At 37.2% G+C, this 19425-nt stretch overlaps 1 protein-coding gene across 1 annotated transcript in view; it reads left to right on the top strand.

Annotated features, from left to right (window-relative positions):
* IL13RA2 (interleukin 13 receptor subunit alpha 2) overlaps positions 1 to 14637 on the top strand; it is a 61001-nt gene extending 46364 nt beyond the window's left edge. Inside the window, exons 9-10 of the transcript XR_005018368.1 lie at positions 8445 to 8605; positions 14593 to 14637. The gene's annotated coding sequence lies outside the window, so the exon portion shown is untranslated. The remainder of the gene's footprint in view (positions 1 to 8444; positions 8606 to 14592) is intronic.
* The last annotated feature ends 4788 nt before the right edge of the window (positions 14638 to 19425 follow it).

The raw sequence follows: 19425 nt of genomic DNA, 5'->3' as shown, positions 1-19425 counted from the left end.
AGAAATGGAAATAAAAACAAAAATAAACAAATGGGACCTAATGAAACTTAAAAGCTTTTGCACAGCAAAGGAAACCATAAACAAGACGAAAAAACAACCCTTAGAATGGGAGAAAATATTTGTAAATGAAGCACCTGACAAAGGATTAATCTCCAAAATTTACAAGCAGGTCATGAAGCTCAATATGACAAAAACAAACAACCCTATCCAAAAATGGGCAGAAGACCTAAAAAGACATTTCTCCAAAGAAGATGTACAGATTGCCAACAAACACATGAAAGAATGCTCAACATCATTAATCATTAGAGAAATGCAAATCAAAACTACAATGAGGTATCACCTCACACCAGTCAGAATGGCCGTCATCAAAAAATGTACAAACAATAAATGCTGGAGAGGGTGTGGGGAAAAGGGAACCCTCTTGCACTCTTGGTGGGAATGTAAATTGATACAGCCACTATGGAGAACAGTATGGAGGTTTGTTAAAAATCTAAATATACAACTACCATGTGACCCAGCAATCCCACTACTGGCCATTTGCTCTGAGAAAACCATAATTCAAAAAGAGACATGTACCACAATGTTCATTGCAGCTCTATTTACAATAGCCAGGACATGGAAGCAACCTAAGTGTCCATCATCGGATGAATGGATAAAGAAGATGTGGCACATATATACAATGGAATATTACTCAGCCATAAAAAGAAATGAAATGGAGGTATTTGTAATGAGGCGGATGGAGTTAGAGTCTGTCATACAGAGTGAAGTAAGTCAGAAAGAGAAAAACAAATACTGTATGCTAACACATATATATGGAATCTAAGGAAAAAAAAAAAAAGGTCATGAAGAACCTACTGGCAAGACGGGAATAAAGACACAGACCTACAAGAGAATGGACTTGAGGATATGGGGAGGGGGAGGGGTGAGATGTGACAGGGTGAGAGAGTGTCATGGACATATATACACTACCAAATGTAAAATAGATAGCTAGTGGGAAGCAGCCGCATAGCACAGGGAGATCAGCTTGGTGCTTTGTGACCACCTAGAGGGGTGAGATAGGGAGGGTGGGAGGGAGACACAAGAGAGAGGAGATATGGGGATGTATGTATATGTATAGCTGATTCACTTTGTTATAAAGCAGAAACGAACACACCATTGTAAAGAAATTATACTCCAATAAAGATGTTTAAAAAAATCATTTCATTTGTGAAAATATGGACTTATTCCAGCATGGTAACTACTGACTGGAGTTTGCGTATATTTGGCATGAAGATTCAGAGCCCCCATAAAGCTGACTACATCAGGCTATTCTGTGTATTGCCAAAACAACCTGTGATAACAATGTTGGTGGTGCTGCTGGGCACTGTTGTAGCTTTTTATGCATTTCAAAGTATGTTCATAAACATGCCTCTAATTGTTTCTTACAACAAACCTATAAGGTACATAGGATTAATCATAATGAGATGAAAAGACAAAAAAAATTAAAACCTTGGCTGGGATTTTGTATCTCCAAATATTAGTTAGCCCCACACCAGTGCTATGGTAGCTTCTTGAGAGAGCTGAGAAGACACTCTGTGTAAAGGAGAGCTGTATATTAGTAAATTAGGCTTTGTGCATCCCCAGCACCAAGCTGGGATGGTACAATTTATTCATTCTCTTTTTCAACAATATTTAATGAGTGCCTTCAATGTGTTAATTTCTGGGGATACAAAGTGACCAAAAATAAACAGGACCTTACTCCATGGAGCTTGCAGTTTAGTGAGACAGAGAAACCTAAATAATTGAAGAAATAACATGTAGCTTATGATGAGCATTTTGAAGAAATAGTGTGCTATGAAGTTGTTTATGTGGTTGTTTGTGTTTAGTAATATTTTGAAAAGAGTGCTCAGGAAAGCTCTCTCTGATGAAATCTGAAAAGTGAAAAGGAGTGAGCCATGGAAGGAATGGCAGGAAAAATGTACTGTAAGCAGAGGGAATAGCAAATACAAAGTACCAGGAATAGGTAAATGCTGGTATTTTGGAACCAAAACAGCATCAACCTTGTTGGTGTGTCACTCATGTGTTTGCACCTTCTTGTAAGAACAACTATTTTGAAATAGTGATAAATTCACAGGAAGTTGCAAAATGATGTGCAAAGAGGTCCCATGTACTCTTCATCCAGTTCCCCTCAGTGGTAACATTCTGCATACACATAGTACAATATTAAAGCCAGAAAACCAACATTGATATAAGCTACATAGCTTATTTCACCAGTTTTACATGTACTCGTGTGTGCACGTGCACGCACGCGTGTGTGTGTGTAATTCTATGCAATTTTTTCACAATTTTATCAACATTCAGAACTGTTCTATCACCACAGAAATCCATAGTGTTACCCATTTTTAGCCACATCCAGCTCTCCTTCTCTGCCCCCTGTCCCCAGTCCTTATCCACTGGTGAGCCACTAATCTATTCTCCATCTGTATAATTTTGTCATTTTGAGAATGTTGTTTAAATGGAATCATATAATATATAGCCTTTTGAGATTAGCTTTTTTCACTCAGCATAATTTTTTGAGATCATCCAAGTTGTACGTATAAATAGTTTGTTATTTTTTATTCCTGAGTAGAATTACATAGTGTAGATGTATAACAGTTGTTTTATTGACTCACCCACTGAAGAACATTTGGGATGACTCCAGTTTTTAGTTATTATGAATAAAGATGCTATGAATATTCATATACAGGATTTTATATGAACATAAGTTTTAGTTTCTCTATAATTAATTTCCAAGAGTGCAGTTGCTGGATCATACAGTAGTTGCATGTTTAGTTTTACAATAAACTGTCAGACTTGTCTAGAGCACCCATACCATTTTTCATTCCCACCAGCAATGAATGAATATTGTTTCTCTGTATCACTATTTTTTATTTTAGCTATTTTGATAAGTATGTAGTGCTATCTCATTGTGGTTTCAATTTACATTTCCCTAATAATAAGTGACGTGGAACATTTTTTCACGTGCTTATTGGCCATCTTTATATCCTCTTTGGTGGAATGTCTCTTTATGTCTTTTGCCCATTTTCTAATTTGGTTGTGTTCTTACTGCTGAGTCTTGATAATCCTTTATACAGTTGACCCTTGAACAACATGGGTTTGAACAGTGTGGGTCCAATTATACATGGAATGTTTTCAGTAGTACAACACCATTTGTGTTTGGTTGAATCTGTGGATGCAGAACTGTGGATATGGAGGAAACATGGGTATGGAGGGTGAACTATAAGTTATATGCAGATTTTCAACTGAGCAGAGGGTTTACGCCCCAAACCCCCACATTGTTCAAGTATCAACTATATATTCTAGACATGATACCTTTTTTTGGATATGAGGTTTGCAAATATTCTCTCCCAGTCTGTAGCTTGTTTTTACATCTCCTTCACAAGGTCTTTCTCAGAGCAAAGTATTTTAATTTTGTTGACATACAATTTATCAATTTTTCCTTTTATGGATTTTGCATGTGGTGTCATGCCTAAGAACGCCTCATCAAGCTCTTGGTGCTGAAGATTTTCTCTTATTTTACCTTCTAAAAGTTTTACAGTTTTACATTTAAATCTATGATCCATTTCAAGTTAACTTTGTATAAGTTGTGAGGTTTAGTTCAAGGTTTGTTAATTTTTTTATATTTATATTTTGGGTGGTGGTTAAGCAAATTGTGTCTCCTTGCAAACAGGTGAATGCCTTGACCCCTCTCAGGGCATTGGTTATATGGAGAACACGTCAGAAGGGTCAGTCAACAGAGTCAAATCCAAAAGGATTATACCCTGAGAAGGGAATAATTTGAACTCTATTTCCTCTTCATACAGATAGCTCCAATCTTTTGCAGAAGGCCTTAAAATATTCTGGACTTTGGCCATCTTTACCAGCACTCATTTTCAGAATTAAGCATGTGAGGTAGTTGGAAGAGTGGGCTGTGGGATTGAAGTTCTTCTTAGAAACTTCTAGATAGCATAGTAATTAATGAGAAAATTGGGACAAAAGAAAGTTAAATGACTTGGGAGGATTACCTAGTAAGTCAGTTGTGGAGGGGAATGGAAGCCAGTACTCAACTTTAGAGCTATATCCAATATACTATCCTATAGTAAATGAATAGGTGCTCAGTAAATATTCTTGAAGTGGCAAGAAAGAGTAAAAACCTTGGTCTATAAAGGAAGACATAATGGCATGAATGAAGTGTTTTCTCATTCACTCTCTCCACCAGTCAGAAAATTAGCTTGCGCTATTTTCCATCATTTAAAGAATATAAAAAAATTCTTGTAGGTTTTTTTTTTTTTGGCTGTGTCGGGTCTTAGTTGTGGCACACGGGATTTCATTATGCATGTGGGATCTTTCTTTGCGGAGTGTGGGCTTCTCTAGTTGCGGTGCTCAGACTTCTCTTTAGGTGTGGCGCATGGGTTCAGAAGTTGTGGTGCACGGGCTCTCTAGTTGTAGAGTGCGGGGTCTAAAGCGTGCAGGCTCAGTAGTTGCAGCACGTGGGCTTAGTAGCCCCGCGACATGTGGGATCTTAGTTCCCTGACCAGGTATCAAACCTGCGTTGGAAGGCAAATTCTTAACCACTGGACCACCAGGGAAGTCCCTGTAGTTTGATTTTTTAATGTCTTATATGAAATAATTGCCTGAGCTACCAATTTCAAGGGAACTTGGTCTGCAACTCAAGTTTACTGTATGCAGTTAGAATTCCAAACTGATAAAGTAAAAAATTTTAAGGCAAAACAGTGTTTAAAACATGATGCTAGCTAAGAAAGAAGAGCTGAGGTACAGATTTGTACTTTTTCAAATACTAAATTAAAAGATGTCTGCAGGCTATTTCCTGTAGCAGACACCATCAGTTTGGAAAGTAACTTTCCAGAACAAGAATTGTTTTACTAATTAATAACAACTCCATGTTTAAAGAACAGAGAAAGGCACTGGAAAATTGCATGTTGCTGAGGTGTGTGTTATCCTGTCTGAGGTTGGTTCATTCAGCTATTGAGAACATGGTGTTAATGAGGCCAAAGGCACAGGCCATTTTCCAATATGGGCCAATGCTATGAACTGAATGTTTATGTCCTCTCAAAATTCATATGTTGAAATTCGAATCCACAATGTGATGATATTAGGAGATGGGGCCTTTGGGAGGTAATTAGGTCATGAAAGTGGAGCCCACATGATGGGATTAATGCTCTTATAAGGGGAGATGTGAAAGAACTTGCTTCTTTTCTCTCTCTTTTTGTGAGAATATAACAACAAGAAGGTCATTTGTGAATCAGGAAGCATGCCCTATCAGACACTAGATATGCTGGTGCTTTGGTCTTGGACTTAACCTCCAGAACTGTGAGAAATAAATATTTGTTGTTTAATCCACAGTGTATGGTAATTTGCTATAGCCACCCAAACTGACTAAGACAGCCAGTAAACTTCTCTCTCTTACATAACACAGACTTTCCCTCATCCCTCCTTAGCTCTCTGGCCAGTATGTACCACTGGCCGTACTAGATAGCTTGATATACTATGTAGCAATTCCCATGAAAATGAGAGCACTTTTAAGTGCAGATAATTTTCCTTGGTTGTAAAATGGATTTTGTGGTTAGTGTTAAAAAGTGTTCTTTGGATTAGTAAAACACCTACATGTGCTCTGTGGAACTTCGGTCTGCTGGATGTTAGTAAGTGTTCCATAGAAAAAGCATTCTGGGTTCAAATAACTGGGAAATTCTGGTTAAGCAAAGTTAAATCTTTTTGTTTTTTAACTGCAGGACTTGGCAGAGCCTTTATTATACTGCATGTTGTGGCTCTCAGATAGTAACATTCAGCATTTTTCAAATTTGTTTAATTGGGAAATTACTTTTTAAAATCCACAAATAAAGCTATTTTTAATCTAGCTTCATTGAGGTATAATTAACATACAACATTGGGCATGTTTAAGGTATACAACTTTAGGGCTTCCCTGGTGGCGCAGTGGTTGAGAATCTGCCTGCCAATGCAGGGGACATGGGTTCGAGCCCTGGTCTGGGAAGATCCCACATGCCGCGGAGCAACTGGGCCCGTGAGCCACAACTACTGAGCCTGCGCGTCTGGAGCCTGTGCTCCGCAACAAGATAGGCCGCGATAGTGAGAGGCCCATGCACCATGATGAAGAGTGGCCCCCGCTTGCCACAACTGGAGAAAGCCCTCGCACAGAAACGAAGACCCAGCACAGCCAAAAAATAAAATAAATAAATAAATAAGGTATACAACTTTACAATGTGTGGATTTGACACACATGTTCCAAAATGATTACCATCATAGCCTTAGCTAATACCTCCATCACACGACATAATTACCACTTTTTAAAAAATTAATTAATTTAATTTTGGCTGTGTTGGGTCTTTGTTGCTGTGTGCAGGCTTTCTCTAGTTGCGGTGAGCGGGGGCTACTCTTCGTTGCAGTGAGGGGCTTCTCACTGTCATGGCTTCTCTTGTTGCGGAGTACGGGCTTTAGGCGTGCAGGCTTCAGTAGTTGTGGCACATGGGCTCAGTAGTTGTGGCTTGGGGGCTCTAGAGCTCAGGCTCAGTAGTTGTGGCGCACGGGCTTAGTTGCTCCGTGGCATGTGGGATCTTCCTGGGCCAGGGCTCGAACCCATGTCCCTTGCATTGGCAGGCAGATTCTTAACCACTGCACCACCAGGGAAGCCCCAATTACTACTTCTTTATTGTGGTAAGAACATATAAGATCTCAGCAACTTTCAAGCATTTTATGCCATATTATTAATCACAATCACCATGCTGTACATTAGATCCTCAGAACCTATTCATCTGATAACTGGAAGTTTGTATCCTTTGACCAATATTTCTCTCTTTCCCTCACCCCTCAGCCCCTGGTAACCACCATTCTACTCTGTTTCTATGAGCTTGGCTTTTTTAGATTCCATGTATAAGTAGACCACCACTATTTATATCTCCTAAGAGAGTATTTCAAGGACAAAACAGTTTGAGATATGTTAATAACTCCAAAGACCTGCCCACCTGAAAAGTAAGGTAATGCTAACACTGAAGGCTAGAGTATTACTCAGGAGGAGATAGTCGTTAAGGAAGGGCACTTGTGTTTCTTGGGCACACAGAGGTTTAGATTTGTTTACTGCCTGCTTAACCAAAATCTTTGATTCAATCTGATGCTGAATGAGAAACAAATTGTCCTTCAGTGTCCTTAAGGATGGAAAAAAATGTTTAGAAGTTGACAGCAAGTACATAAGACAATAAAAATAGACTGCTGATGATGGAGTTCATACCGGCTTCAAGTACTGTGCAGTCAACAGCTGATGCGACTATGGAAAGAGTGAGATAGATAGATGGGTAATCTGTCCTCTGCTCACTTCCCTAGCCAATCTTCCTCTTCTTGCCCTGTCTTTGCCAAGTAGTCAGACCCCAGAATTCTGTTCTGAACACTGTTCTCTTCCCTTCCCCTTCCTTCCGTTCCTTTCTCCTCCATTGTCTCCTTGTGTAACCTCATCCATTCTCTTGGCCTTGGGTACCACCTCCCATTTCTGGGTCTTCATTCCAGAGCTTTGACCCGAGCCCCATATCTGCATCTCTATTCAAATGTCTTACAATCACCCCAAACACATCTCCAAAGTCTAACTTCCCCTCCTTCAAACCCACTGCTTCTACTTCTGCTTGGAGCTGTGTGAAAAGGATGTTCACAGGCAGAAGACGGGAAGGGTTGGTGCTGAGAACGTGATCTGAATAGGAATGTGAAAGCAACCATCTCCAGGCCCCTTCTAGATGCTGGTTTAAAAAGAGAAGTGGAGAATTAGAAGTCTGTAACCAGGGACAGCCCAGGGTCAGAGATCCTATGATTTCCTGTTTTGAGGGAGTGGTTGGAGAGAAAAGGGGAGAAAAGGGAGAAATCTGGCTGAGACAAAGACATAATTTTTCTTAATAGATGTACATTCCTGGCAGGAGGGAGCTCAGGAACTCAGCCCCTCTATTCTACCTGAGTGTAAAGAAACAAGGATCAGATGAGGCAAAGAGAATAGCAAGGATGTTCTTTTATTTACTTTTGACAATCCAACAGCTGTGACAAAGTGTCTAGGACAAAGCAAAGCCATTGGCAAAGGAAAAAAATCAATTTATAAAGTCTTCAGATTTCAAGATATTTTGAAACACTGTGCACATACCTTGGAAATGTGTTGTTGTTTTTTTTTAATTTTTCCCTCTAGATTAATAGATTTGGTTGTGGTGGGAGGTTTGTGACTGGTGTGGGTTTGGCGGTATCCTATTCAAAGCAAGGGATAACATTAGGATTAATTAACATCTCTGAGACCAACATTCCAAATGGGAGAATAATACCACTTGCTTTTCTTTCTTGAGGATTAAATAACCACATTATGTAGTATTTCACAGATCACAAAATAAGAGCTCAATAAATGTTATGTTTCTCTTTATTTCTCTCAGAAGATGTAAAATGATGCACCTCCACCAGAACACAGGATATGGATGATGCAGGAGACAATTTACTTTGTGAGGACTGCACTGCAAATATTCAGGGCAAAAGAGAAAACAATGCCCGGGCAAAGTGAACCTCCTTAAAGACACAGGATCTGATTTTTGAGTTTGTGAGTGTTTTTTTTTTCTTTTAAATTTACACTAAAACCTTAAGTACTTCCCTACCATCCACGTTATCATTTGCACAGACATTGGAGAAATATGCTCAGTGAAAGAGTCCATAAGCTAAATAGTAATAATCAAAATAACAACAGCTAACATTTGGTTTACACTTATGTGCCAGCGTGCAAATCACTTTAGATCCATTATCTCATTCAATTTCACAATAACCCTGTTTGGTAGCCTCTGTAATTGTCTACATGGGACAGCAAAAATTATTTATAATCATTTGCTGCCCTCTGAGGAAGGGGGGGCTACTAACAACTGGAGGGTCCTTTGTTTGCTGAGTAGGTTTTTGAGCGTGGGTATGTGAGTTTGGAAGTGCCTAGACAGAGATAACTCTGTGGATACTGCCAACATAGAGATTATACCATTTAACAAATAAAGAAACTGAAGCTTAGAGAGGTTAGTTTAGAAACTTGCTCAAGGTCAATAGCTAAGAAGCAAAGGAGCCAGGATTTAATCCCTGTTCTATAATATCCCAGTACCTACAATCTTAACCTTTAAGATAGAATACGTCTCTGAATATGTTATTTTAAAATGTTTTTATCAGTTTATAATCGCAGGTCATAATCTTTAATCTGGCTCATATTCTTCTGGGTCATGGGAGCACTGCAATGTGTCCTCCTTGGCCAGGGTATAGGGGATTCCTGTGCCCTTCCTCTTTACCAGCAACTTGGAGGAATGTAAGCAGAGTGTGACCTTCTCTGAAATAAACTTTGGAGGTCTTCCGGTCAAGAGTATGGCTTCTGACTTTCAACTGAAGAGCTGCAAGGCAAAATGATCATCATGAAGTGAATAACACAACGTAAAATCATATGGCAGGAGACTAAACTTCAAAGGCTATTTCCTTGCTTAAAACACTTTAAAAATGTTTTCTATTCCCTCCTGAATAGAGAATGTAGGAACACTTCCCACATTTTCTTCTCAAGTCCCTCTCTTCCCTCCCTCCCCCTTTTGCCTCCCTCCTCTTCACTAAAGTTTTCAAAGCAGCTTTATAAAGCTTCGGGGCTTCAAATTCCCATTTAAATTGAACCCCTTTCCAAGGTGTTTTCTGTGGGGTTATTGAGGTAGGTAAACTCAAATTTATGTAGAGCTACCTGAGAGCCCAGTCCTCAGTTCAGTGACAAGAGTCTCTGGTTGGGAATATTTCTGCTGCTCGTAGTAAATCCAGTACCTGAAGATTCAGAGTTCAAGTGTCTGCCTTCAAAATGTTTCCACAGTTGAATGACTGAATTATCTGCAGTTTGTTTATTGGTCAGGAAGCTGTGACAAAACCAAATCTCCACCTTCATTTAGCACTCCAGAACCAGCCTCACTGTGCCCTCTGATGTGCCAGAATCATTTGGGCAGTGCACCCTCCTCAGAGTTCTGAGGCCTGAGCCTGGCCTCTGTGTTGCCTCTGTGTTCCCTTTTTGCTTTTACTGCTTATTTAACCAATTCCTTGTGTTAGACTGTGTTGAAATACCTAATATAGTATCTATTTTTCTATGGAAGTATTTTTTATTCAGATTGAGTCAGTCAGGAGATTTGCTGCATTTCCCATCATTTTTAAGATTTCTGACACTGACCCAAATTCTATGCAACAAAAGAGGCCAAGAGAAGGCTAAAAGGGCAAAAAAAATTTTGTAAGTCCTTCATTCCTTCATTTAATTTAATCCCCTGCAATTGGTCTTTAAGGAAGAGAAATACACGGAGGTCATTTGTGAGTGTGTTTTGGTCTAGTCACAACTTCCCTGAGCTGTACGCTGGATCTCTACATGTATCCGAGGATTAGAAGAGTGCTGAGATAGTAATCCTCTCAAATGCCCAACTCCCTGGCCAGTTCTTTCTGGCTACAAGGAGCCTCAGCTATTTACTTTTTGTGCCACAAAAATATTAACAATTTCCTCCTAGGTGTGCATTTACAGAAAATGATTGAGAAGCATTGGTCTATTGCATTTCATGCAGATTCTCCTAAAACCTCTACATTTGGTGTTCCCTAAAGTATATTCTGTGGAATAATGGTCTCTCCTGAGGTTAGCAGGTGTTACAAGGAGGAAAAAAAATATTCTGTGACCAAATAAATTTGGAAAGTTCTGGATTAAATAGCAGACTAACCATAGGTCCTAATTTGCCCAGGACATTTCCAGTATGTGTTTGTTGTCTCTGTATAATTATTAATAAATTCCCTTTGGCTCTCAGAATTGGCCTAGTTTGGATGATTAGTTATAGGTCATTGTATTTTTGAGTCACAGAGCTTATGCAGCATTTCCAACACTTACTTGTCCCTGGATCTTTTTTTCAATGAGTGTTTTAGGGGCTCCATGGAGTATATTTAGGAAAGAACCATTGTATTTGGATCTATTTGATCTCTATGACTGTAAGAGTCTTTTGGCAAAGTAAAAAGCATTTAGTTTCATGAGACCCATCCCCCTGCTTCCGGGCAGAATAGAAGAAATGTGAACTTATAATCCACAAGACTGGCCCAGGACAGACTTTCATGGCTTGGAGTCTGAAGCTGACTGAGATGTTACAAGGCAGGGAACTTGATGTTGCAACTGTTAGTTTTAGGATAACTCTCCCTTCTTTCTATATTTTTGGAATCAGAGACTGGAACCGCCACAGGAGGAGAGAGAGAAAAAAAAGGTGCTTCACATAAGATCCCCATTCCCAGGATTTTACTCCTGGATTCTATACTGAGTCTTTATTTTTAATTGAAGTATAACTGATGTACAATATTTTATGTTATAGGTGTACAGTATAGTGATTCACACTATTTAATGGTTATACTCCATTTATAGTTATTATAAAATATTAGCTATATTCCCTGTGTTGTACAGTAGATCTTTGTAACTTATTTTATACATAGTAGTTCGTACCTCTTAATCCCCTACCCTATCTTGCCCCTCCTCCCTTACCTCACCACACTGGTAACCACTAGTTTGTTCTCTGTATCTGTGAGTCTGTTTCTTTTTTGTTGTATTTACTAGTTTGTTGTATTTTTAAGATTCCATGTATAAGTGATATCATACAGTATTTGTCCTCTGTCTAATTTCACTTAGCATAATACACTCCAAGTACATCCATGTTGTTGCAAATGGCAAAATTTCATTTTTTCCTATGGCTCAGTAGTGTTCCGTTGTGCATATATGCCACATCTTCTTTATCCATTCATCTGTTGATGGACACTTGGGTTGTTTCCATACCTTGGCAATTGAAAACAATGCTGCTATGAACATTGGGGTGCATGTATCTTTTTGATTAGTGTTTTTTGGGGTTTTTTTTTTTGGATATATACCCAGGCGTGGAATTGCTGGGTCATATGGTAGTTCTATTTTTAGTCTTTTGAGAAACCTCCATACTGTTCTTCATAGTGGCTGTACCAATTTACGTTCCCACCAACAGTGTACACTGGCTCCCTTTTCTCCACATCCTTGCCAACATTTGTTATTTGTATTCTTTTTGACGATAGCCATCCTGACAGGTGTGAGGTGATGTCTCATTGTGGTTTTGATTTGCATTTCCCTGATGATTAGTGATATCAAGCATCTTTTAATGTACCTGTTGGCTATCTGCATGTCCTCTTTGGAAAAATGTCTTTTCAGGTCTTCTGCCCATTTTTTAATTGGGCTGTATGTTTTTTTGATGTTGAGTTGCATAAGCTATTTATATATTAGGAACTCCTTATCAGCCATATCATTTACAAATATGCAGAAAAATCTTTTGACAAAACTCAATATCCATTTATGATAAAAACTCTCCAGAAAGTGGGCACGGAGGGAACATAGCTCCACATAGTAAAGGCCATATATGACAAGCCCACAGCAAGCATCATACTCAATGGTGAAAAACTGAAAGAATTTCCACTAAGATCAGGAACAAGACAAGGATGTCCATTCGCGTCTCTCTTATTCAACATATTAGAAGTCCTAGTGACAGTAATCAGACAAGAAAAAGAAATAAAAGGAATCCAAATTGGAAAGGAAGAAGTAAAAGTGTCACCGTTTGTAGATGACATGATAATCTACATAAAAAATCCTAAAGATACCACCAGAAAACTACTAGAGCTCGTCAATGAATTTGGTAAAGTTGCAGAATACAAAATTAACATACAGAAATCTGTTGCATTTCTTTACACTAACAATGAACTATTAGAAAAAGAAGTTAAAGAAACAATCCCACTTACCATCACATTAAAAAGAATAAAATACCTAGGAATACACTTACCTAAAGATGCAAAAGACCTGTACTCTGTACTCAGAAAACTATAAGACATTGATAAAAGAAATTGAAGACAGCACAAACAGATGGAAAGATATACCATGTTCTTGGATTGGAAGAATTAATATTGTTAAAATGACCACACTACCTAAGGCAATCTACACATTCTATGCAATCTTTATCAAAATACCAATGGCATTTTTCACAGAACTAGAAATAATAATTTTAAAATTTGTATGGAAACACCAAGGACCCAAAATAGCCAAAGCAATCTTGAGAAAGTACAGAGCTTGAGGAATCACAGTCCCTGACTTTAGACCATACTACAAAGCTAAAGTAATTGAAACAGTATGGTACTGGCACAAAAACAGACACCTAGATCAACGGAACAAAATAGAAAGCTCCAAAATAAACACGTGTACTTGTGGCCAATTAATCTATGACAAAGGAAGCAAGAAATATACAATGGAGAAAAGAAAGTCTCTTCAATAAGTGATGCTGGGAAAACTAGACAGCTACATATGAAAAAATGAAATTAGAACATTTTCCAACACAAAATACAAAAATAAACTCAAAATGAATTAAAGACCTAAATGTAAGATTGGAAACAATAAAACTCCTAGAGGAAAACATAGGCAGAAAACTCTTTGACATAAATCGCAGCAATATTTTTTTTGGATCTGTCTCATAAAGCAAAGGAAGTGAAAGCAAAAATAAACAAATGGGACCTAGTTAAACTTAAAAGCTTTTGCACAGCAAAGGAAACCATTGATAAAATGAAAAGACAACGTACTGAATGGGAGAAAATATTTGTCAATGATATGGCTGATATACTGACGCTTAAGAGTTGCACTGATCCCAATTCTGGAGTTCCATTCCTTCAGCTCTCAGATGACTTTCAACTAATCTCTCAGTTAAGGTGTTAGTGAATAAGAACTTGAAAATAGTGAAATGCTTTCTTCTTTTGAAATCTTGAACACTAAAAGTATAAAACACATAAAAGTGAAGTTGCACCAGTTGAAGTATAAGAAAAGTGGGAAAGAGAGGCATACTCTCTCAGCCTCCCTTCTTCTCCCCTTGCCAACTCCTTCCTCTACCACCATAGTGAAACTTGATCCACATACTCAAAGTCATGGAGCTCTATGTAGAATAAGGAACTACTGGTTTATGTTATCACACTCTAATGGTATAGACTGTGGTTAAACACACAGAATTAGGATCAGACAAATCTAGATCTGAATCTTGCCTTTGCTTCTTTCTACCTGTATAACAATTAGCAATTTAAATAAATTTTTTGAGCATCGGATTCTTCATCTATAAAATATGGATAAGATTAACTTTTGGTAGGTTAGTTTGCAGGTTAAATTATATAGTGCTTATAAATTGGCCTAGTTCCAAGCAAGTACTGTATGACAGGTAACTAGAAATATTAGAAAGAAAGTATAAGGTGAAGAGCTAGGTTTTGCTGTCATACAGACCTGGATTTGAATTCTGATTTTGATCAAATATGTATGACCCCGGGAAGTTTACTTAATCTCTCTAAGGATTAGTTTCCTCATCTGTCAAATTGGAATATTAACAGCTATCTAACTCATAGGATTTTGTACATGTATGAGATAAAGCATGTAGTGTCTAGCACAGTGCATAGGATATAGAAAGTACTGCATTATTAGTATTATTTTTGTTTCTATTATTATTTATGCTTTTAATATAATTAATATTTTTGCTTCTATAGGGATTTGAAGATGACAAAGAATTTAAGGCACCAAAGAATTGTTATATGGCATTGGAGTTATGTAGGTCCCATGACAGGTAAGTGGGATAAGAGACCCTAATATAGTTGGGCACTTTCATTGAAATAATTCCTTGTAAAATGAATGCTGTACACGTAGATTGCTCATGAGAATCACCACATTGCAACTGTGGCCAAAAATGTGGTAACAGACTTCTTCAATCTAAGTCCTGGGGTGAGGGTGGACAGTTGATTCCAAGACAATAATGAATTAGAGTAATTCATGAAAAAAATTCAAAATTTTTATTTTTTCAGTTGGAATATTATAAACTTCAGCACAACTTACAAATAAAGTACTTCCATTGAATTTACTATCTTACAGAAATAGCAAGTGTGAGTTTCCTTGTGAACTATACTCTTGGTGACCCCAACTGAAATACTTACTGACTTGGCTAATTTATGTTACTGGTTATGAGCCAACTGTGCCCTTTTGGTGAACCGACTCTTGCACCTCAATTTCTGAGTAATTTAGGCTCTTAGAATCTCTCCTTAGTCCCTGTAGGTTAATCATTCAGCACTCAGGACAAAGGCCACACTCGTTAAGAAAATGGAAATTAAGTGCCAGAAAAGTTTGAGCACATTAAAAACTTCTTCCTGTGAGGAAGTGTGGACTTTCCCCCTGAGTGATTTTTCTATAATGCAAATGTGATTATGAAACTCTCCTGCTTAAACTTTTCAACGTGTTACTATTGCTGTCACGATAAAGATCAATTCCATTGCATGAGGTACAAGGCCCTTCGTGATCTGGCCTTTCATTGGTTCTTCACTATGTTGCTTATCTCTGAGTACATACCTTTTCCCACCACCCCATTCCCTTGGTTCTTCCCGCCTCCACCAACAGCCTTCTCTCTCTGTCTTTCAACCACACTAAACTATTTGTAGTTCCTTAGCCATGGCATGACCTCTCTTGCCTCTAGTCCTTAAAATTTACTACCCTCTCTGCCTGCAACACCCTTCAACTACTCCTAGTTTGGCTGGACTGGCTGATTACTACTTGTTCTTTGTGGGATTAAATGTCATTTCCTACAGAAAGCCTTATGTAAGGAAAGAAAATATCTTCTTTTTTTCCAAATAAAAAAGTATACTTTAACATTTAATATGCTTTAAAAAATACTTCTCCTTGCCCTACAGATTCCGTTAATACTTCTTCCTGGTCTCCTTTAGCATCACCCATCTGGTTGCAAATCACTGCTATGGGTAATAAAATTTTCTTAAAGAAGAAATGAAGGAGAGTTCCCAGAAACCAATTTGTGGTTATGTTTGGAATGTCATCCTTCCCCAGGGATTTGGAGAGACTAAAGGCAGAAGAGAAGAATGCTCCACACTTATAAGCTGCCATGATAACTGAGTTGTAGTCCTGGCTCTGCAAATAAGTAGTTTTGTTGATTTAGGCATTTCAAAAACTTTTATAGGTCTTTCTTCCCTCATTTTTAAAATGAGAAAATTCAAGTAGGTTAGCATTTCTTGGTGTATATTGCACTAATGTTTTGCTAGGTGTTACTAAAAAAGGTTGGCTGTACCTAGATATATTTGAGATGCTCTAAGCAAAGTTAAATAGGTTTCTATTCATTATCAAGATCCTGTAATATATTAATGTCTTCTAGGGTTTTCTGGAGGAGACTTTAGTATGAACCATTTTGCTTTGTTTTATTTTACATGTATTAAGCATGAAATCTTTTTGATTTAGAATCTTTTGTAGGACTCACATTCTGTATAATACAGCTGGACTAAATGATTTCTCAGAGACCTTTCCTATTCTGGCATATTTTGATTCTTTTAATGAAATTAACCCTTGACTTCTATGTCTTCTTTAGACTCTTTTCCAAAGCACCCTTAAGCATTCATCGCTGATTCATTGATAATCTGATTATTGACACACCCTATGGAGCTGCAGGTATATGATTTTCATGATTCAATTTCTTGTGCCTTTTCAAATGACTTGATATTTCTGGAATGTACAATTTAGAGGACAGTGACTAGCTTCAACTAGTTGCTTTTCTATATACAAGAGGCTTTGGGGAATTTTGTGTTTGTCATTAGTTATGCCATCTAGGGGGTCATGTTGAAAAACTTTCTAGAGAAAATATTTTGGGAAACCACCTACAGAAATATGGAAAATTTGACAATACTCCTATTGCCTCAGGGCTGTGTGTTCCCTTTTCTAGATTTAGAATGATTAGTTAGGACAAAACAAAATGGAACAGACTTCCGTCTCAGTGAGCTTCTTGTCACCAGCAGTGTTCTGTTTGAAGTATTACAGCTGAGGTAGTTCATGAAATGTCAGGAATGTAGAAGAAGAAATTCTCACATTTGAAGGGGAATTAGACCAAGTTACCTTGGGAAGGTCTCTTGCAGATCTAAGACTGGTCTGAAGTGATGTAGTCCTCTCGTTCTGAATTTTACTTGCACCTTTGGAATCTCTTTTCTGGAGATTAGCCTCCAGAGATCCAACTTAGAACTGAACAAATAATACTTGGAATTTTTTCCTTTTGTCATTAGTAGACCTTTATTCTTCACTTAATTGTACCCTTTGAAAGCCAAGAAATTCAGGCCATGAAGAAATGAGATATTGGACTAAAATTTTACAAATGGTGTAGATGATCAAGAGTAGGTAGTGAAAAATATGGCTTGGATGAGGATGGTATTATACATGTGTGTTACTTCATATATCTAACAAGGAGAGAAAAACTTGGGTAATTGTCTGGGAGGGAAAAGCAGTGAAGTGCCAAATCAAGGGAAAAGTAAAAGCTACACTTTTCCCTGAAACTCTCTCTTCTCTTGTATTATAGAGACACAACTAACACATACAGGGTGAGGGGGAAGATAAAATTAATAGGATACAGTCCCTATCCTCAAGTAGTTGTTAGTTCAGTGGAGTAGACAATCAAGTAAGTAATGACAATCCTCTGTAAAATTAGATATAATAGAATTATAGAAATAAGGAATAGGTGCTATGGGAATGTTTTCCTTGTTAGTTCTTTTGTTTTCTCGTTTAAGAAATCATTTCTTTTTCTAAGGTCATATAAATATTCTTTTTATATTTCCTTCAAAAAGTTTTGAAGTTTTCTCTTTCACATTTAAGCCTTGAATTCATCTTGAATTAAATATTGTGTATGGTGTAATATAGGACTTCAACTTCATTTTTTTCTAAATGGGTAATCAGCTTATCCAAGTATATCTTACTGAACCATTCCTCCTTTCCCCACTGATTTACAATGAGCTCTGACATGTATCATTTCCATATGTGAATGAATATTTCGGGTCTCCCTAATCTGTTCTGCAGTACATTGTTGAAGGGAAGCAGTAATAGTGGATATCATTGTTTCCTTCTTGGTTTTAAAGGAAGGAAGGATTTCAAACCTTTAATTATTGAGAATGATATTTACTATATTTTTTGGTTGATACCCTTTATCGTGTTAGCAAAATTCCATATTATTCCTCATTGGTAAGATTAAAAAATTTTGAATCTATATTGAATTTTATTAAAAAATTTGTACCTATTGAGATCATTATACATATTTGCTCTTTTAATCTGTTAAAAGTTGAATTATACCTATGGGTTTGATAATGTTAAACCAGCCTTATTTTCCTGAGATCAACCTAACTTTAATAATGTATTATTATTTTTACACACCACTAGTTTCTGTTTGCTTTTGTTTTTGTTTTTGTTTTTTGTTTTTGATCTTTGCATCTATGATCATGAGTGAGATTTGTCTATAAATTCTGTTACTCATCTCTTACTCATATTGTTATTTTAAAATCTAAAATAAAATAATACTGTGTTCCCTTCTCTTCTAGTCTCTGGAAGATTTTGACAAATCTTCCACTTTTAAGGCTGCTGTTTCTGTAGATATCTTCCTCTTTAATTATTTTAAAACAAGTTTTAAATATGTCTGAACATTTAAATTCTATTGATATAATTTATACAAGATCTATGTATACCCATTTAAAGTGTATGATTCAATTTTTTTTAGTATATTTACACAGTGTGTAACCATCATATAATCTAATCTTAGAACATTTCATCACTCTAAAAATAACCTCATACCTATTAGTAGTCATTCTCTGTTCTCTCTTCAACCTCTCCTTCAGCCCCAGGCAACTATTAATCTATGTTGTGTATCTCTATAGGTTTGCTTATCATAGACATTTCATAAGAATGGAATCATCCAATATGTGGCATTTTGTGTCTGTCTTCTTTTACTTTGTATAATGCTTCAAAGGTTCATCAATGTGTACTTCATCTCTTTTTATGGATGAATAGTATTCCATTGTATGACTATACCACATTTTGCTTATCCATTCATTAGTTGATGGACATTTGGGTTGTTTCCACTCATTATTTATTATGAATAATGATGGTATGAACATTTATGAACAGGCCTTTGTTTTAATGCCTGTTTCCAGTTCTCTTGGTTATACACTTAGTAGTAGACTTGCTCAGTCATATAGTAATGCTATGTTTAAATTTTAAGAAACTGCCAAACTTTTCCAAAGTAGCTGCACCACTTTACATTCCCCCAACAATGTATGAGGGTTTTATTTCCTCCACATTCTCACCAACAATTGTTATTTTCTGTCTTTTTGATTCTAGCCATCCTAGTGGTCGTGGAGTGGTATCTCATTGTGTTTTCTTATTTGCATTTCCCTAATGTCTAAAGATGTTGAACATCTCTTCAAGTGCTTGCTGGCCATTTGTGTATCTTGTTTGGGGAAATGTCTATTTGAGTTTTTTGCTCAATTTTACATTTAATTATTTATCATTTTATGGGAGGT

This window comes from Balaenoptera musculus, chromosome X (assembly GCF_009873245.2).
Source record: "Balaenoptera musculus isolate JJ_BM4_2016_0621 chromosome X, mBalMus1.pri.v3, whole genome shotgun sequence".
Classification (NCBI taxonomy): domain Eukaryota; kingdom Metazoa; phylum Chordata; class Mammalia; order Artiodactyla; family Balaenopteridae; genus Balaenoptera; species Balaenoptera musculus.
This window is presented reverse-complemented; position numbering and strand designations above follow the sequence as displayed.